At 50.2% G+C, this 22,056-nt stretch overlaps 1 protein-coding gene across 1 annotated transcript in view; it reads right to left on the bottom strand.

The window, feature by feature from the left end:
- LOC135573815 (protein jagged-1b-like) overlaps positions 1-22,056 on the bottom strand; it is a 73,746-nt gene that overhangs the window by 45,145 nt on the left and 6,545 nt on the right.

Raw genomic sequence — 22,056 nt, 5'->3', positions numbered from 1 at the left:
GTAAAGTTACCAGAATATTGCAGCCCTAACCAAACAACATCAAAGAGCAACTCTGAACCAAAACATTGATAGCAAGTAGCAACACTAACATTCTCCGGTGTAAATTAACATCCTATCTAGTGTCCCTGGTGTCTATTGACAAGGACAGCAGCTAAGTGCTAAAGTAGTGGCCCCCTATTCCCTATGGGCCCTGGTCTAAAGTAGTGGCCCCCTATTCCCTATGGGCCCTGGTCTAAAGTAGTGGCCCCCTATTCCCTATGGGCCCTGGTCTAAAGTAGTGGCCCCCTATTCCCTATGTGCCCTGGTCTAAAGTAGTGGCCCCCTATTCCCTATGGGCCCTGGTCTAAAGTAGTGGCCCCCTATTCCCTATGGGCCCTGGTCTAAAGTAGTGGCCCCCTATTCCCTATGGGCCCTGGTCTAAAGTAGTGGCCCCCTATTCCCTATGGGCCCTGGTCTAAAGTAGTGGCCCCCTATTCCCTATGGGCCCTGGTCTAAAGTAGTGGCCCCCTATTCCCTATGGGCCCTGGTCTAAAGTAGTGGCCCCCTATCCCCTATGGGCCCTGGTCTAAAGTAGTGGCCCCCTATTCCCTATGGGCCCTGGTCTAAAGTAGTGGCCCCCTATTCCCTATGGGCCCTGGTCTAAAGTAGTGGCCCCCTATTCCCTATGGGCCCTGGTCTAAAGTAGTGGCCCCCTATCCCCTATGGGCCCTGGTCTAAAGTAGTGGACTACATAGGGACTAGGGTGCCAATTGTGACACTGGAGAATGAACCTGACTCACTACACAGCACAGCTCTCAACATGTTTACACAACACGGAGTCCGACTCAGACTGCAACACTACCAAATACGGAAACCAGTGTGTGTGTGTGTGTGTGTGTGTGTGTGTGTGTGAGATGGACTACATTGCTGTTAGACCTGTGCAAAATCACCTGATCTACAAAAATCACCTTCATCCCTAATAACTAATCATTATGTGATGAAGAGGAGGGATTATGTACCTCGCCTTGCTCAAACTGATCCCTTTCGAAACAACTCTTCTGTAGCTTGGCTACTTCTTCCTCATCCCTTCCTCATCCCTTCCTCAATCCCAAAATGAACCTCAGATCACAGGTAATCCAGGTAGTTACCATGCCAACAGTTGATCTGATGAAGTAGCTAGATAAGTGGTTGATACAGTCTCCGGGGGAAATGGATAGTCTCAGACCGTCAGCTGTGTAGATGACAGGATGTTAGACTAGTGATGGGGGAAATGGATAGTCTCTCAGACCGTCAGCTGTGTAGATGACAGGATGTTGGACTAGTGATGGGGGAAATGGATAGTCTCTCAGACCGTCAGCTGTGTAGATGACAGGATGTTGGACTAGTGATGGGGGAAATGGATAGTCTCTCAGACCGTCAGCTGTGTAGATGACAGGATGTTGGACTAGTGATGGGGGAAATGGATAGTCTCTCAGACCGTCAGCTGTGTAGATGACAGGATGTTAGACTAGTGATGGGGGAAATGGATAGTCTCTCAGACCGTCAGCTGTGTAGATGACAGGATGTTGGACTAGTGATGGGGGAAATGGATAGTCTCTCAGACCGTCAGCTGTGTAGATGACAGGATGTTGGACTAGTGATGGGGGAAATGGATAGTCTCTCAGACCGTCAGCTGTGTAGATGACAGCATGTTGGACTAGTGATGGGGGACATAATTTGTAAAAAATGTCAAATATTAAGGGTTATTGTGTGATACAAAAATCTAAATTTAAACCATTTAGGCAAAAAAAAAAAAACAAGCAGTATGAATAGTTTCTGAAGGCACTAATTTATACAAAACACAATGTTTAAAGACATGATGTGGTCTTTGGCTAAAGCTAAACAAACAGCATGCATTAATACACATTGTGTGAATCAGGTTTAAAACCGGTTTGAACTCGCAGAAACAAACAGCATGCATTAATACACATTGTGTGAATCAGGTTTAAAACCGGTTTGAACTCGCAGAAACAAACAGCATGCATTAATACACATTGTGTGAATCAGGTTTAAAACCGGTTTGAACTCGCAGAAACAAACAGCATGCATTAATACACATTGTGTGAATCAGGTTTAAAACCGGTTTGAACTCGCAGAAACAAACAGCATGCATTAATACACATTGTGTGAATCAGGTTTAAAACCGGTTTGAACTCGCAGAAACAAACAGCATGCATTAATACACATTGTGTGAATCAGGTTTAAAACCGGTTTGAACTCAGAAACAAACAGCATGCATTAATACACATTGTGTGAATCAGGTTTAAAACCGGTTTGAACTCGCAGAAACAAACAGCATGCATTAATACACATTGTGTGAATCAGGTTTAAAACCGGTTTGAACTCGCAGAAACAAACAGCATGCATTAATACACATTGTGTGAATCAGGTTTAAAACCGGTTTGAACTCGCAGAAAGGGGAAGAAAATACATATAAACAGCAATTTCATAACGATTCATCACCATCCTAGGATTCAAGTTAATACGCTTAGAGGGCGATGGTACGAGGGCGATGGTACGAGGGCGATGGTACGAGGGTGATGGTACGAGGGCGATGGTACGAGGGTGATGGTACGAGGGCGATGGTACGAGGGTGATGGTACGAGGGCGATGGTCTGAGGGCGATGGTTCGAGGGCGATGGTACGAGGGCGATGGTACGAGGGCGATGGTACGAGGGCGATGGTACGAGGGCGATGGTCTGAGGGCGATGGTACGAGGGCGATGGTACGAGGGCGATGGTCTGAGGGTGATGGTACGAGGGCGATGGTACGAGGGCGATGGTACGAGGGTGATGGTACGAGGGCGATGGTCTGAGGGCGATGGTACGAGGGCGATGGTACGAGGGCGATGGTACGAGGCGATGGTCTGAGGGCGATGGTCTGAGGGCGATGGTAGGGCGATGGTACGAGGGTGATGGTACGAGGGGGCGATGGTACGAGGGCGATGGTCTGAGGGCGATGGTACGAGGGCGATGGTACGAGGGCGATGGTTCGAGGGCGATGGTACGAGGGCGATGGTACGAGGGCGATGGTCTGAGGGCGATGGTTCGAGGGTGATGGTTCGAGGGCGATGGTACGAGGGCGATGGTACGAGGGCGATGGTACGAGGGCGATGGTACGAGGGCGATGGTTCGAGGGCGATGGTACGAGGGCGATGGTACGAGGGCGATGGTACGAGGGCGATGGTTCGAGGGCGATGGTTCGAGGGCGATGGTACGAGGGCGATGGTTCGAGGGCGATGGTACGAGGGCGATGGTACGAGGGCGATGGTTCGAGGGCGATGGTACGAGGGCGATGATCTGAGTTACTCAGTCAGAACTGCTGAGATCGTATGATTTAGTAAGCCATGTCGGAACAGGACAGAACTACAGACTAGAAAACCGGTCTGTGAGAGAGCAGTAACTGAGGACGACGACTCACACCGGCTGGGATTCATTATCATTAACTTGTATTTAAGGAAAACACATTTGCAAATGTACCCTGGGGAACTCACAAAATACAATTATACACAATAAAATGTAAAAACCAAAAAATTTAACAAACATTATATAAACAAAGGAAACATGTATCAAAATCGATCTCTGTGAGACAACTGGTGAAAGCTTTGTGGTTGAGTCAAGTCAGGACAGGCAGACTAGATATGACACATAGAGGATTGTGAAACGGGGTAGTGACAGGGCTAGTTGTTGTATACACACACTAAGTTTTGCTCCGTGGTTTTAGTAGGTCAAGTCAGGACAGACACAGAGGATGTCACGGGAGAGATGGGAGAATCTACAGGGGTGGTTGGGGATAACCAGTCATACAACAAGATGACAGGACTGCTGAGAGTAGGTCAAGTCAGAACACATCGGGACAAGACAGACAATTTCATCTTGTCAGAGAGAGAGCCCGAGCGCTGTGACCGAGCTCCGTGACTGTGAGAGACCGAGCTCCGTGACTGTGAGAGACCGAGCTCCGTGACTGTGAGAGACCGAGCTCCGTGACTGTGAGAGGCCGAGCTCCGTGACTGTGAGAGACCGAGCTCCGTGACTGTGAGAGACCGAGCTCCGTGACTGTGAGAGACCGAGCTCCGTGACTGTGAGGCCGAGCTCCGTGACTGTGAGAGACCGAGCTCCGTGACTGTGAGAGACCGAGCTCCGTGACTGTGAGAGACCGAGCTCCGTGACTGTGAGAGACCGAGCTCCGTGACTGTGAGAGACCGAGCTCCGTGACTGTGAGAGACCGAGCTCCGTGACTGTGAGAGACCGAGCTCCGTGACTGTGAGAGACCGAGCTCCGTGACTGTGAGAGACCGAGCTCCGTGACTGTGAGAGACCGAGCTCCGTGACTGTGAGAGGCCGAGCTCCGTGACTGTGAGAGGCCGAGCTCCGTGACTGTGAGAGGCCGAGCTCCGTGACTGTGAGAGGCCGAGCTCCGTGACTGTGAGAGGCCGAGCTCCGTGACTGTGAGAGACCGAGCTCCGTGACTGTGAGAGACCGAGCTCCGTGACTGTGAGAGACCGAGCTCCGTGACTGTGAGAGACCGAGCTCCGTGACTGTGAGAGGCCGAGCTCCGTGACTGTGAGAGACCGAGCTCCGTGACTGTGAGAGGCCGAGCTCCGTGACTGTGAGAGAGAGAGAAACAATTGGACAAGGCCTGCATCTATAGGTCAGCGGTTTCATACAGCCGGCTCAGATCTCTGGGTCAGGAGCTCTCTCTCTCACACACACACACACACACACACAAGTTTCTCCACTTCAAGAGCCAACTCCACTTTCTAGCATCCAACACCTACTTGCCTCAGAGATGCTGTGACAGTGTGGCATCTCCCACAGGCATCTCCCACAGGCATCACCCACAGGCATCACCCACAGGCATCACCCACAGGCATGGATGATAAAGGTAAACTATGACTCATTAGAATCCATTGACCACACAGGAAATGCATCCTACCAAACTGTCTCTCGCTCTCTTGACTTTCTCTTGCCTCATCCTGTTCCACTCTGCAACTAAAAAAAGGTTCACCGATTCACACGGTAAACTCTCACGGCTGTCTCTCTCGTGACTTCATCAACAACAAAAAAAACTGCCTCCTCGCCAGCTAAACAAACACATTCAGGTTCTCATGCCTCACTCCACCGTCTCGTCTCTGTTCACCCCAACAAGTCATCTGTCTGATCTGACACCGGTTACCGGTCAAGAACTCAATAGCTACGGGAGCATCAGGATTACAGAGGAGATAAAACCCATTACGCCACCATACCATCTGGAAAAGACAAAACGTTGAATTTGATATAATAGGAAAGCTTACAAACAGTGTTGTCAAACTATGCTAAATGGTGGGTTGTGGCATGTCAGAGTAAAAATAAAAACACAGAAATATAAAAACGCAACATGTTAAGTGTTTCAAGAGCTGAAATAAATAAAAAACAGAACATTTCTCAATTTTTGTGCACAAATTTGTTTACATCCCTGTTAATTGAGCATTTCTCATTTGCCAAGATAATTCATCCACCTGACAGGTGTGGAATATCAAGAAGCTGATTAAACAGCATGATCATTACACAGGTGCACTTTGTGCTGGTGACAATAAAAGGCCACTAAAATGTGTCACACAACACAATGCTACAGATGTCTCATGTTTTCAGGAAGCGTGCCATTGGCAGAAATGTTGCCAGAGAATTGAATGTTCATTTCTCTACCATAAGCCACATTTTAGTCATCAAGGGACCTGATAAATGACTATAGGGATATCTGTGGTCCAAATGCCACCCTATCCACTATGGGCCCTGGTCTAAAGTAGTGGCCCCCCTATCCCCTATGGGCTCTGGTCTAAAGTAGTGGCCCCCTATCCACTATGGGCCCTGGTCTAAAGTAGTGGCCCCCTATCCACTATGGGCCCTGGTCTAAAGTAGTGGCCTCCTATCCACTATGGGCCCTGGTCTAAAGTAGTGGCCCCCTATCCATTATGGGCCCTGGTCTAAAGTAGTGGCCCCCTATCCACTATGGGCCCTGGTCTAAAGTAGTGGCCTCCTATCCACTATGGGCCCTGGTCTAAAGTAGTGGCCCCTATCCACTATGGGCCCTGGTCTAAAGTAGTGGCCCCCTATCCACTATGGGCCCTGGTCTAAAGTAGTGGCCCCCTATCCCCTATGGGCCCTGGTCTAAAGTAGTGGCCCCCTATCCCCTATGGGCCCTGGTCTAAAGTAGTGGCCCCCTATCCCCTATGGGCCCTGGTCTAAAGTAGTGGCCCCCTATCCACTATGGGCCCTGGTCTAAAGTAGTGGCCTCCTATCCACTATGGGCCCTGGTCTAAAGTAGTGGCCCCCTATCCACTATGGGCCCTGGTCTAAAGTAGTGGCCCCCTATCCACTATGGGCCCTGGTCTAAAGTAGTGGCCCCCTATCCACTATGGGCCCTGGTCTAAAGTAGTGGCCCCCTATTCCCTATGGGCCCTGGTCTAAAGTAGTGGCCCCCTATCCCCTATGGGCCCTGGTCTAAAGTAGTGGCCCCCTATCCCCTATGGGCCCTGGTCTAAAGTAGTGGCCCCTATCCCCTATGGGCCCTGGTCTAAAGTAGTGGCCCCCTATCCCCTATGGGCCCTGGTCTAAAGTAGTGGCCCCCTATCCCCTATGGGCCCTGGTCTAAAGTAGTGGCCCCCTATTCCCTATGGGCCCTGGTCTAAAGTAGTGGCCCCCTATTCCCTATGGGCCCTGGTCTAAAGTAGTGGCCCCCTATCCCCTATGGGCTCTGGTCTAAAGTAGTGGCCCCCTATCCCCTATGGGCCCTGGTCTAAAGTAGTGGCCCCCTATCCCCTATGGGCCCTGGTCTAAAGTAGTGGCCCCCTATACCCTATGGGCTCTGGTCTAAAGTAGTGGCCCCCTATCCCCTATGGGCTCTGGTCTAAAGTAGTGGCCCCCTATCCCCTATGTGCCCTGGTCTAAAGTAGTGGACTACATAGTGACTAGGGTGCCAATTGAGACAGTGGAGAATGAACCTGACTCACTACACAGCCAGCTCTCAACATGTTTACACAACACACAACAGCCTACCTAATCAGCACCGCCAGGCTCTCACACCGAACTCCCCCCTACCCGGGCGGCCGGATAACAGTAGAGGAAATGATATTCAGCAAACTGTCGGCAGGATAAAGAAACCACGTTGATTCCTACGAGGTTAATGTCTATGGTGCTGCCAACAGATGTTTGTACAAAAGCATTCGGGACGGTGAAATGGCGTTTCATCATTTCTCTGGGGTTCAAGCGGGAAAGCGAGGTGGTGACAGCGTTGACTTCTCTCTCGTAAGAATCAGCGTCCCTGTCCGACCCTCACGCTACCTAGTACCACCACACCAGTAGATAAAGGGGGGTCATCACCCTACCTAGTACCACACCAGTAGATGAAGGGGGGTCATCACCCTACCTAGTACCACACCAGTAGATGAAGGGGGGTCATCACCCTACCTAGTACCACACCAGTAGATGAAGGGGGGTCATCACCCTACCTAGTACCACACCAGTAGATGAAGGGGGGTCATCACCCTACCTAGTACCACACCAGTAGATGAAGGGGGGTCATCACCCTACCTAGTACCACACCAGTAGATGAAGGGGGGTCATCACCCTACCTAGTACCACACCAGTAGATGAAGGGGGGTCATCACCCTACCTAGTACCACACCAGTAGATGAAGGGGGGTCATCATCCTACCTAGTACCACACCAGTAGATGAAGGGGGGTCATCACCCTACCTAGTACCACACCAGTAGATGAAGGGGGGTCATCACCCTACCTAGTACCACACCAGTAGATGAAGGGGGGTCATCACCCTACCTAGTACCACACCAGTAGATGAAGGGGGGTCATCACCCTACCTAGTACCACACCAGTAGATGAAGGGGGGTCATTACACAGTAGCAGCTCATCACCCTACCTAGTACCACACCAGTAGATGAAGGGGGGTCATCACCCTACCTAGTACCACACCAGTAGATGAAGGGGGAGGTCATCACCCTACCTAGTACCACACCAGTAGATGAAGGGGGGTCATCACCCTACCTAGTACCACACCAGTAGATGAGGGGGGTCATCACCCTACCTAGTACCACACCAGTAGATGAAGGGGGGGGTCATCACCCTACCTAGTACCACACCAGTAGATGAAGGGGGGTCATCACCCTACCTAGTACCACACCAGTAGATAAAGGGGGGTCATCACCCTACCTAGTACCACACCAGTAGATGAAGGGGGGGGGGTCATCACCCTACCTAGTACCACACCAGTAGATGAAGGGGGGGGGGTCATCACCCTACCTAGTACCACACCAGTAGATGAAGGGGGGGGTCATCACCCTACCTAGTACCACACCAGTAGATGAAGGGGGTCATCACCCTACCTAGTACCACACCAGTAGATGAAGGGGGGTCATCACCCTACCTAGTACCACACCAGTAGATAAAGGGGGGTCATCACCCTACCTAGTACCACACCAGTAGATGAAGGGGGGTCATCACCCTACCTAGTACCACACCAGTAGATGAAGGGGGGTCATCACCCTACCTAGTACCACACCAGTAGATGAAGGGGGGTCATCACCCTACCTAGTACCACACCAGTAGATGAAGGGGGGTCATCATCCTACCTAGTACCACACCAGTAGATGAAGGGGGGTCATCACCCTACCTAGTACCACACCAGTAGATGAAGGGGGGTCATCACCCTACCTAGTACCACACCAGTAGATGAAGGGGGGCAGCTCATCACCCTACCTAGTACCACACCAGTAGATGAAGGGGGGTCATCACCCTACCTAGTACCACACCAGTAGATGAAGGGGGGTCATCACCCTACCTAGTACCACACCAGTAGATGAGGGGGGTCATCACCCTACCTAGTACCACACCAGTAGATGAGGGGGGGGGGTCATCACCCTACCTAGTACCACACCAGTAGATGAGGGGGGGGGTCATCACCCTACCTAGTACCACACCAGTAGATGAAGGGGGGTCATCACCCTACCTAGTACCACACCAGTAGATGAAGAGGATTTGTCATCACCCTACCTTGGGGGGGTACCACACCAGTAGATGAGGGGGGGTCATCACAGTAGCAGCTAGTACCACACCAGTAGATGAGGGGGGTCATCACACAGTAGCAGCTTGGGGGTACCACACAGCTAGATGGGGGGGTCAGGATTTGTTGACCTGCTGTATCAGGGCCCTGGTCCATTGCCCTAGTAATGGGGAATAGGTTGCCATTTGGGAAGCAGCCGAAGCTCAGTCTACCTGGATGTGAGTGGTTGGGGACGAGCAGTGAGCCACCCTGTGGTGGACTAGTCCGGACATACTGCTGAAACCTCCCAGCCCATTCAGATATAATACTATTCACGGATATACAGACCGACTACGAACACTGTCTGCAATGCTCACGTGTCACATAACACGCTTTAATTCACCTCTTGTTAAAAATCATTACAGTTTTAGTTTATTTAACCAAATGTAAAATGTAGTTTATTTATTTAACCAAATGTAAAAGTGTTGTGACAGAGGCTTGTTTTAAAAGACAGTAGCAGTAGCCAACAGTTTGTATAAAAAATGTTGGACCTCTCATCTCAGGGCCCTTATTTAAACATAGAACGTGTTCCGCGAGGTCGATCTGACATTTACTATCTATTACGCTCAACATGAAAAGCATTTGGGGCTCCGTCCCAAATGGCACCCTATTCCCTACATAGTGTACACTACGTTTGACTGGAGCCCTATGGAGCCTAAATGGGTCCTGGTCAAACGCAGTGCACAGTGTAGGGGAATAGGATGCCATTTGGTCAGTACTACTGTAGAGAGAGAGAGAGAGAGAGAGAGAGAGAGATACACCATATGTTGTCTCAGTCGCTCACACACACACGGTTATCAGCTAAGAGTGTATAACAGCATGTCTACAGCTGCCAGATTTCCTTTCCCGGCTCTGAACTAACTCTCTGAACTGTAGTTGGGACTGGCCATAAAGTCTCTCTGTGTGTGTGTGTGTGTGAGACACTGGTATCGTCCTGGCCCTAACAGACACACTGTCCAACAAAGCTGACAGGACATCTGATTAAAAAGCTATCTCTAGCAGCCAGGACACCTGACTGAACTCATCTCCACACACACACACACACACACACACACAGACCATTGTATGAAACTTTTGCAAAGTTTGTAACTTTGTAGCCTATCCGTTACATCAAACTGCTTTCAGAAAGCAGTAGATTCAAGAGCATTAAAACCAAGCCACAGAACTACATTCCACTCACCACCATAATCAATACAGGATTTACCCTCCTAGCACCATAACCAATACAGGATATACCCCCCTAGCACCATAATCAATACAGGATATACCCTCCTAGCACCATAATCAATACAGGATATACCCTCCTAGCACCATAATCAATACAGGATTTACCCTCCTAGCACCATAACCAATACAGGATATACCCCCCTAGCACCATAATCAATACAGGATATACCCTCCTAGCACCATAATCAATACAGGATATACCCTCCTAGCACCATAATCAATACAGGATATACCCTCCTAGCACCATAACCAATACAGGATTTACCCTCCTGCCGGCCCCCGCGGCAGGACGCCGACCCCGACAGGACGCCGACCCCGCGACAGGACGCCGACCAGTTATCAGTGTTCCTGAATACATCAGGAAGGTACAGTGATATCTAAACGTTGGTATATCAGTGATATCTAAACGTTGGTATATCGGTGATATCTAAACCCATTAAATTGCTGGGAGTTTATACATGGAGTGTGCAACATCATTTATTTTGATTCGGTAAACTAGCGATATAAAATGATCAACCCCATCTACCCGAGTAGTCAAGATCTAGGTTCTGCTACAGGTACTCTAGTTGAACTGAAACACAACTCAAACTTTGTGAGAGAGACATTCTCTTCGTGACACGCACACGAAAACCACTTTCCCCCCAATCTCTCACCACACACACACACACACACACAGAGACAAAGGAAAACCACTTTCCCCCCAATCTCTCCCTCACACACACTTTCACAGTTCAAAGCCTGGCAGGCAGCACCGTGACAGAGAGTGGCAGGGAAGAACACACCACACCTTGGGTGTTTCTCAATATGCCCACCACCGCACTCATGCGTCAAGGACCTTCTTGTGAGGACTAGAGAACACATAAAACATTACATTTGAGCTGCACCTCCCCTACTGTATTACCTCACGCTGCTCCCCCCCCTACTGTATTACCTCACGCTGCACCTCCCCTACTGTATTACCTCACGCTGCTCCCCCCCCCTACTGTATTACCTCACGCTGCTCCCCCCCTACTGCATTTCCTCACGCTGCTCCTCCCCCTACTGTATTACCTCACGCTGAGCAGCACTCCCTCTACTGTATTACCTCACGCTGAGCAGCACTCCCCTACTGTATTACCTCACGCTGAGCAGCACTCCCCTACTGTATTACCTCACGCTGAGCAGCACTCCCCTACTGTATTACCTCACGCTGAGCAGCACTCCCCTACTGTATTACCTCACGCTGAGCAGCACTCCCCTACTGTATTACCTCACGCTGAGCAGCACTCCCCCTACTGTATTACCTCACGCTGCTCCTCCCCCTACTGTATTACCTCACACTGAGCAGCACTCCCCTACTATATTACCTCACACTGAGCAGCACTCCCCCTACTGTATTACCTCACGCTGAGCAGCACTCCCCTACTGTATTACCTCACGCTGAGCAGCACTCCCCCTACTGTATTACCTCACGCTGAGCAGCACTCCCCTACTGTATTACCTCACGCTGAGCAGCACTCCCCTACTGTATTACCTCACGCTGAGCAGCACTCCCCTACTGTATTACCTCAGGCTGAGCAGCACTCCCCCTACTGTATTACCTCACGCTGAGCAGCACTCCCCTACTGTATTACCTCACGCTGAGCAGCACTCCCTACTGTATTACCTCACGCTGAGCAGCACTCCCCTACTGTATTACCTCAGGCTGAGCAGCACTCCCCTACTGTATTACCTCACGCTGAGCAGCACTCCCTACTGTATTACCTCACGCTGAGCAACACTCCCTACTGTATTACCTCACGCTGAGCAGCACTCCCCTACTGTATTACCTCACGCTGAGCAGCACTCCCCCTACTGTATTACCTCACGCTGAGCAGCACTCCCCCTACTGTATTACCTCACGCTGAGCAGCACTCCCCCTACTGTATTACCTCACGCTGAGCAGCACTCCCCCTACTGTATTACCTCACGCTGAGCAGCACTCCCCCTACTGTATTACCTCACGCTGAGCAGCACTCTCCCTACTGTATTACCTCACGCTGCTCCCCCCTACTGTATTACCTCACGCTGAGCAGCACTCCCCTACTGTATTACCTCACGCTGAGCAGCACTCTCCCTACTGTATTACCTCACGCTGCTCCCCTCCTACTGTATTACCTCACGCTGAGCAGCTCTCCCCCTACTGTATTACCTCACGCTGAGCAGCACTCCCCCTACTGTATTACCTCACGCTGAGCAGCACTCCCCCTACTGTATTACCTCACGCTGAGCAGCACTCCCCCTACTGTATTACCTCACGCTGAGCAGCACTCCCCTACTGTATTACCTCACGCTGAGCAGCACTCCCTACTGTATTACCTCACGCTGAGCAGCACTCCCCTACTGTATTACCTCAGGCTGAGCAGCACTCCCCTACTGTATTACCTCACGCTGAGCAGCACTCCCCTACTGTATTACCTCACGCTGAGCAGCACTCCCCTACTGTATTACCTCACGCTGAGCAGCACTCCCCCCCCTACTGTATTACCTCACGCTGAGCAGCACTCCCTACTGTATTACCTCACGCTGAGCAGCACTCCCCTACTGTATTACCTCACGCTGAGCAGCACTCCCCTACTGTATTACCTCACGCTGAGCAGCACTCCCCTACTGTATTACCTCACGCTGAGCAGCACTCCCCTACTGTATTACCTCACGCTGAGCAGCACTCCCCTACTGTATTACCTCACGCTGAGCAGCACTCCCCTACTGTATTACCTCACGCTGAGCAGCACTCCCCCTACTGTATTACCTCACGCTGCTCCTCCCCTACTGTATTACCTCACGCTGCTCCTCCCCCTACTGTATTACCTCACGCTGCACCTCCCCTACTGTATTACCTCACGCTGAGCAACACTCCCCTACTGTATTACCTCACGCTGAGCAGCACTCCCCTACTGTATTACCTCACGCTGAGCAGCACTCCCCTACTGTATTACCTGCACGCTGAGCAGCACCTCCCCCTACTGTATTACCTCACGCTGAGCAGCACTCCCCTACTGTATTACCTCACGCTGAGCAGCACTCCCCTACTGTATTACCTCACGCTGAGCAGCACTCCCCTACTGTATTACCTCACACTGAGCAGCACTCCCCCTACTGTATTACCTCACGCTGCTCCTCCCCTACTGTATTACCTCACGCTGCACCTCCCCCTACTGTATTACCTCACGCTGCTCCTCCCCTACTGCATTACCTCACGCTGCTCCTCCCCCTACTGCATTACCTCACGCTGCTCCTCCCCCTACTGCATTACCTCACGCTGCTCCTCCCCTACTGTATTAGCTCACGCTGCTCCTCCCCCTACTGTATTACCTCACGCTGCTCCTCCCCTACTGTATTACCTCACGCTGCTCCTCCCCTACTGTATTACCTCATGCTGAGCAGCACTCCCTACTGTATTACCTCACGCTGCACCTCCCCTACTGTATTATCTCACGCTGAGCAGCACTCCCCCTACTGTATTACCTCACGCTGAGCAGCACTCCCCCTACTGTATTACCTCACGCTGCACCTCCCCTACTGTATTACCTCACGCTGAGCAGCACTCCCCCTACTGTATTACCTCACGCTGAGCAGCACTCCCCCTACTGTATTACCTCACGCTGAGCAGCACTCCCCCTACTGTATTACCTCACACTGAGCAGCACTCCCCTACTGTATTACCTCACGCTGCTCCTCCCCTACTGTATTACCTCACGCTGCTCCTCCCCTACTGTATTACCTCACGCTGCAGCCTCCCCTACTGTATTACCTCACACTGCAGCCTCCCCTACTGCATTACCTCACGCTGAGCAGCCCCTCCCCCTACTGTATTACCTCACGCTGCAGCCTCCCCTACTGCATTACCTCACGCTGCTCCTCCCCCTACTGCATTACCTCACGCAGCACTCCCCTACTGTATTAGCTCACACTGCAGCCTCCCCCTACTGTATTACCTCACGCTGAGCAGCCTCCCCTACTGTATTACCTCACGCTGCTCCTCCCCTACTGTATTACCTCACGCTGAGCAGCACTCCCCCTACTGTATTACCTCACGCTGAGCAGCACTCCCCCTACTGTATTACCTCACGCTGCTCCTCCCCCTACTGTATTACCTCACGCTGCTCCTCCCCCTACTGTATTACCTCACGCTGCTCCTCCCCCTACTGTATTACCTCACGCTGCTCCTCCCCCTACTGCATTACCTCACGCTGCTCCTCCCCCTACTGCATTACCTCACGCTGCTCCTCCCCCTACTGTATTACCTCACGCTGCTCCTCCCCTACTGCATTACCTCACGCTGCTCCTCCCCCTACTGTATTACCTCACGCTGCTCCTCCCCCTACTGTATTACCTCACGCTGCTCCTCCCCTACTGTATTACCTCACGCTGCTCCTCCCCTACTGTATTACCTCACGCTGCTCCTCCCCTACTGTATTACCTCACGCTGCTCCTCCCCCTACTGTATTACCTCACGCTGCTCCTCCCCCTACTGTATTACCTCACGCTGCTCCTCCCCCTACTGTATTACCTCACGCTGAGCAGCACTCCCCCTACTGTATTACCTCACGCTGAGCAGCACTCCCCCTACTGTATTACCTCACGCTGAGCAGCACTCCCCTACTGTATTACCTCACGCTGAGCAGCACTCCCCTACTGTATTACCTCACACTGAGCAGCACTCCCCTACTGTATTACCTCACACTGAGCAGCACTCCCCTACTGTATTACCTCACACTGAGCAGCACTCCCCTACTGTATTACCTCACACTGAGCAGCACTCCCCCTACTATATTACCTCACACTGAGCAGCACTCCCCCTACTGTATTACCTCATGCTGAGCAGCACTCCCTCTACTGTATTACCTCACGCTGAGCAGCACTCCCCCTACTGTATTACCTCACACTGAGCAGCACTCCCCCTACTGTATTACCTCACACTGAGCAGCACTCCCCCTACTGTATTACCTCACACTGAGCAGCACTCCCCCTACTGTATTACCTCACGCTGCACCTCCCCATTCACTAAACCTTGTTCCAGCCAGGACAACAGAGAACAAAACACGATATACACAAAACAAACGTTTACTTCATAATCATCACCTAGATGTGTGAATCGTAGTCATCTTGACAGCCAGCTAGCTAAAACAGGCAGAAATGACCTAAAACTAATGATATGCAAGGTAGATGTACATTTTTCGTGGCTAGCTAGCTAGCTAGTCAGTCAGCCTTATTGACTTACTATGGAGTTACCCATTCACCGAACCGTCTTCCAGCCAGGACAACGTTTTGTGTCTATCAGTTAGCTATATGTGAATAATGTAGCTAACCAGATAGTTTAAAACAGGCAACAATGACTTAAAACTAATGTTATGCAACATAGATGTCAATTATTTTTGTGTAGCTAGCTAACAATTCTTCGTGGCTATCTGGCAAGCGAAAAGTACTAGCTAGCCAATTAGCCCTAATGACTTATTATGGACTTGTGATATATACAGGTAACCATGCAGGTAACCATGCCAACACAGCATGTATTTATTAACCTATCAAGATCAGATATTGTAGTCAGGCAACACGTGAGATGTGAATAGGCAACGTTTCATTCTGAAGTCGGAGTGTATTTTTCCCTCGTTTCAGCTCAAATAATGGCCGCCGTTAATGCATTCTGCTTCATGTTTCTTTTACATGTTGCGTCATATTTATTTCCATACTTTCCGTGGAAGCTTGCATCTGTGCTTCAAAATATGTACACACGGAGAACGCATTCGAGAAGCGCCCCCCCTGCTCCGTTTTGGCATACTTTGATTTGGACTCATACTCAGACCCTCCCGTGCTCGGGACTCGTACCCCGACCCTCCCGTGCTCGGGACTCGAACCCCGACCCTCCCGTGCTCCGGACTCGTACCCCGACCCTCCCGTGCTCGTACCCCGATCCTCCCGTGCTCGTACCCCGACCCTCCCGTGCTCGTACCCCGACCCTCCCGTGCTCGTACTCCGACCCTCCCGTGCTCGTACCCCGACTCTCCCGCGCTCCGGACTCGTACCCCGACCCTCCCGCGCTCCGGACTCGTACCCCGACCCTCCCGCGCTCCGGACTCGTACCCCGACCCTCCCGCGCTCCGGACTCGTACCCCGACCCTCCCGTGCTCCGGACTCGTACCCAGACCCTCCCGTGCTCGTACCCAGACCCTCCCGTGCTCGTACCCAGACCCTCCCGCGCGCCGGACTCGTACCCCGACCCTCCCGCGCGCCGGACTCGTACCCCGACCCTCCCGCGCTCCGGACTCGTACCCCGACCCTCCCGCGCCCGGACTCCGGACTCGACCCTCCCGCGCTCCGGACTCGACCCCCTCCCGCGCTCAGGACTCGTACCCCGACCCTCCCGCGCTCAGGACTCGTACCCCGACCCTCCCGCGCTCAGGACTCATACTCCGACCCTCCCGTGCTCGTACCCCGACCCTCCCTTGCTCGTACCCCGACCCTCCCGTGCTCGTACCCCGACCCTCCCGTGCTCGTACCCCGACCCTCCCGTGCTCCGAACTCGTACCCCGACCCTCCCGTGCTCCGACCCTCCCGTGCTCCGGACTCGTACCCCGACCCTCCCGCGCTCCGGACTCGTACCCCGACCCTCCCGCGCTCCGGACTCGTACCCCGACCCTCCCGCGCTCCGGACTCGTACCCCGACCCTCCCGTGCCCCGGACTCGTACTCCAGGAATAAATACAATAACTTGGCTATATACACGGGTTACCAGTACAGAGTCCATTTGCAGCGGTACGAGGTAATTGAGGTAAGGATAGTCACTAGGCAACGGGATAAATAATAAAAACAGTAACAGCAGCGTATGTGATGAGTCAAAAGAGTTAGAAAATTAAGTCACTGCAGGTAGTAAAATAGTTTAACAAATTGCTAATAGCTACTATTTAGCAGAGTTATGGCTTTGGGGTAGAAGCGGTTTCGGGTCTTTGGAACTTGAAGCAAAAAAAATGCAATTATAAATACAATCACGTTTTAAAAACAGTTCTGATAACCACAAATAAAAATGGTTAATATTTTTTATTTCTCAACAAGGGATTATTCTGCCATTGTAATCATTGAGCGGGTCTTGTAAAAACATTCTAAATCCAAAATGGTGAATAGAAATGTATATACCTGGGGCAGCAGGAAGCCTAGTGGTTAGCGCGCGCTGGACTAGTAACCGAAAGATCGAATCCCCGAACTGACAAGGTAAAATTCTGTCGTTCTGCCCCTGAACAAGGCAGTTAACCCACTGTTCCCTGGTAGGCCGTCATTGTAAATAATAATTTGTTCTTAACTGACTTGCCTAGTTAAATAAAGGTTAAAAAAACTGAAAAAAATGATATAATATATTATCAGAAGTTCACATACACTAAGTTGACTGTGCCTTTAAACAGCTTGGAAAATCCTAGACAATTATGTCATGGCTTTAGATGCTCCTGAAAGGCAAAATGACAAAATTTGATTCAATTGGAGGTGTACCTGTGGATGTATTTCAAGACCTACCATCAAGCTCAGTGCCTCTTTGCTTGACATCATGGGAAAATCAAAAGAAATCAGCCAAGACCTCAGAAAAAACATTGTAGACCTCCACAAGTCTGGTTCATCCTTGGGAGCAATTTCCAAACGTCTGAAGTTTCCACGTTCATCTGTACAAACGATAGTACACAAGTATAAACACCATGGGACCACGCAGCCGTCATACTGCTCAGGAAGAAGACCCATTCTGTCTCCTAGAGATGAACGTACTTTGGTGCGAAAAGTGCAAATCAATCCCAGAACAAACAGCAAAGGACCCTGTGAAGATGCTGAGGAAACAGGTATAAAAGTATCTATATCCACAGAAAAATGAGTCCTATAGCGACATAACCTGAAAGGCCGCTCAGCAAGGAAGAAGCCACTGCTTCAAAACCATCATTAATAAGCTAGACTACGGTTTGCAACTGCACATGGGGACAAAGATCGTACTTAATGACCATCGTTATGTTTGGAGGAAAAAGTGAGAGGCTTGCAAGCCAAAGAACATCATTCAAACGGTGAAGCACGGCGGTGGCAGCATCATGTTGTGGGGGTGCTTTGCTGCAGGAGGGGCTGGTGCACTTCACAAAATAGATGGCATCATGAGGGAGGAAAATGATGTGGATATACTGAAGCAACATCTCAAGACCTCCGTCAGGAAGTTAAAGCTTGGTCACAAATGGGTCTTTCAAATGGACAATGACCCCAAATATACCTCCAAAGTTGTGGCAAAATGGCTTAAGGACAACAAAGTCAAGGTATTGGAGAGGCCATCACAAAGCCCTGACCTCAATCATATAGAATATTTGTGGGCAGAACTGAAAAAAGCATGTGTGAGCAAGGAGGCCCACAAACCTGACTCAGTTACACCAGCTCTGTCAGGAGGAACGGGCCAAAATTCACCCAACTTATTGTGGGAAGCTTGTAGAAGGCTACCCGCAACATTTGACCCAAGTTAAACAATTTAAAGGCAATGCTACCAAATACTAATTGAGTGTATGTAAACTTCTGACCCACTGGGAATGTGATGAAAGAAATAAAAGCTGAAACAAATAATTCTCTCTACTATTATTCTGACATTTCACATTCTTAAAACAAAGTGGTGATCCTAACTGACCTAAAACAGGGCATTTTTTACTAGGATTAAATGTCAGGAATTGTGAAAAACTGAGTTTAAATGTATTTGGCTAAGGTGTATGTAAACTTACGACTTCAACTGTATGTGTAAACAACACATAAACTGAGCATTTGGAAATTATTCAGACCCCTTGACTTTTTCCACATTTTGCTACTTTACAGCCTTATTCTAAAATGGATGAAATAAATGTTCCTCATCAATCTACACACAAAACCCCACGAGGCAAAAGCAAAAACGGGTTTAGAAAAGTTTGCTCATTCATAAAAAATAAACAGAATTACCTTATTTACTTAAGTATCCAGACTTTTTTGCAAATGAGACTGGAAATTAAGCTCAGGGGCATCCTGTTTCCATCGATCATCCTTGAGATGTTTCAACAACTTGGGAGTCCAGCTGTGGTAAATTCAATTGGTTGGACATGATTTAGAAAAGGCACACGCCCGTCTATATAAAAGATCCCCCCAGTTGACAGTGCATATCAGAGCAAAAATCAAGCCACGAGGTCGAAGGAATTGACAGGATTGTGTACCAAAAACATTTCTGCAGCATTGAAGAACACAGCGGCCTCCATCATTCTTTTAAAAAAATGGAAGAAGTTTGGAACCACCAAGACTCCACCACCACTCCTCAGTAAAAGGTACATGACAGCCCACTTGGAGTTTACCAAAAGGCACCTAAAGGACTCTCAGACCATGAGAAAAAAAGATTCTCTGGTCTGATGAAACCAAGATTGAACTCTTTGGCCTGAATGCCAAGCGTCACGTCTGGAGGAAACCTGGTGCCATCTCTACGGTGAAGCATGGTGGTGGCAGCATCATGTCTGGAGGAAACCTGGCGCCATCTCTACGGTGAAGCATGGTGGTGGCAGCATCATGTCTGGAGGAAACCTGGTGCCATCTCTACGGTGAAGCATGGTGGTGGCAGCATCATGTCTGGAGGAAACCTGGCGCCATCTCTACGGTGAAGCATGGTGGTGGCAGCATCAGGGTCACAGAGGCGAGGTCAAGTTGGATGGGACAGACCCATATGTCTCTCCCCCTTTCACTCACTCCCTCTCTCTGGGGAAAAATATCATTAATACATTCCATTAGGGTGGAATAGCTTGCTTGAAAGTCTACGAACCTATTTACTTAGCTATAGAAACGTTTTAATTGTTTCAGATCAGTGAAGAAGCCCATTGAGCAGGTTGTCCATCTGAACTGTCTGTCATGTTGACCCGTCTACCTGATCTAGGCCTATCAGTGCAGCACATGTGCATGGCTAGCCAGGGTCTCATTAAGTACAGCACATGTGCATGGCTAGCCAGGGTCTCATTAAGTGCAGCACATGTGCATGGCTAGCCAGGGTCTCATTAAGCACAGCACATGTGCATGGCTAGCCAGGGTCTCATTAAGTGTGCATGGCAGCATGTCATTAAGCGCAGCACATGTGCATGGCTAGCCAGGGTCTCATTAAGCGCAGCACATGTGCATGGCTAGCCAGGGTCTCATTAAGTGTTGCACATGTGCATGGCTAGCCAGGGTGTCATTAAGCGCAGCACATGTGCATGGCTAGCCAGGGTCTCATTAAGCGCAGCACATGTGCATGGCTAGCCAGGGTCTCATTACTTGTGCATGGCTAGCCAGGGTCTCATTAAGCGCAGCACTTGTGCATGGCTAGCCAGGGTCTCATTAAGCGCAGCACTTGTGCATGGCTAGCCAGGGTCTCATTAAGTACAGCACATGTGCATGGCTAGCCAGGGTCTCATTAAGTGCAGCACATGTGCATGGCTAGCCAGGGTCTCATTAAGCGCAGCACTTGTGCATGGCTAGCCAGGGTCTCATTAAGTGCAGCACATGTGCATGGCTAGCCAGGGTCTCATTAAGCGCAGCACATGTGCATGGCTAGCCAGGGTCTCATTAAGCGCAGCACTTGTGCATGGCTAGCCAGGGTCTCATTAAGCGCAGCACATGTGCTTGGCTAGCCAGGGTGTCATTAAGCGCAGCACATGTGCTTGGCTAGCCAGGGTGTCATTAAGCGCAGCACTTGTGCATGGCTAGCCAGGGTCTCATTAAGTGCAGCAGTTGAGTGTGGGTGGCAGAGTTAAAGATTTGAAAAGCCTGAGCTCCAACAGAGCGTGGCAGAATTAGGACACACACACACAAAGAGCCAGGCCCAGCCAACAGTGAGGAACAAGAGGCCAGGCAGAACATCGCAGTGCTCCACAGGTAATGCAGAGTGAAGACCTGGTTTCAAAATTTAAAAAAACAAATTGTTGCACTCTTCGATTTGCACTTCTATTCTATTGGTTCCACTGTGCCAACCAAATCGCAATTAAAGCTCAACTAAAATAAATTGAACCCAGGGTTGGCTCTCCCTTCAGTTGAACCCAATCACTCTGCTTCGTCCACCAGAACCAATCCATTTCTGAGAGGAACAAATAGTCGATATGATAACCGTGGCGATTGTTGTCGTTTACTGGAAGTACAGACACACCTGGCAGGAGGAAGCCAGAGCTCAAAGACTGCATCGATTCTATTATAGTACAGACACACCTGGCAGGAGGAAGCCAGAGCTCAAAGACTGCATCGATTCTATTATAGCGACCTCTAGGCCTAACCAAATGGGGAAAGACCTCCTCTGTTGTTCTGTACAACGGCAACTAGGACCCACCCACCCACACACACACACACACACCCCCCACACACACACACCCGCACACACACACACCCACACACACACACACACCCACACACCTCAAGACAGAAACGGAACCCTGTCGGACCCCATTGTTGACGTTCAGCTGTCATTGGAGCAGTGCTAAGATAGATCCACCCATGTACACACAAAAAAAAAAAATGGTTTACCTTTTTGTTAAATTTTCCCCCATGTCCAGTTCATTCATACTTTTAAATGTATTTATTATAATTAGAAAATGGTTTGTAACCAAAACCAGGCACATACCTAGTTAGAACATCTGGCTACAGAAAACTGTCAGGCTGCCAACATCTACAAACACGAGGAGTGGACAATAACACCAAGTAAATTAACATCTAAGTTACGAAGT

The sequence above is a fragment of the Oncorhynchus nerka genome, linkage group LG10 (assembly GCF_034236695.1).
Source record: "Oncorhynchus nerka isolate Pitt River linkage group LG10, Oner_Uvic_2.0, whole genome shotgun sequence".
Classification (NCBI taxonomy): Eukaryota; Metazoa; Chordata; class Actinopteri; order Salmoniformes; family Salmonidae; genus Oncorhynchus; species Oncorhynchus nerka.
The sequence above is the reverse complement of the archived record's forward strand: the minus strand, read 5'-3'. Positions and strand labels throughout refer to the sequence as shown.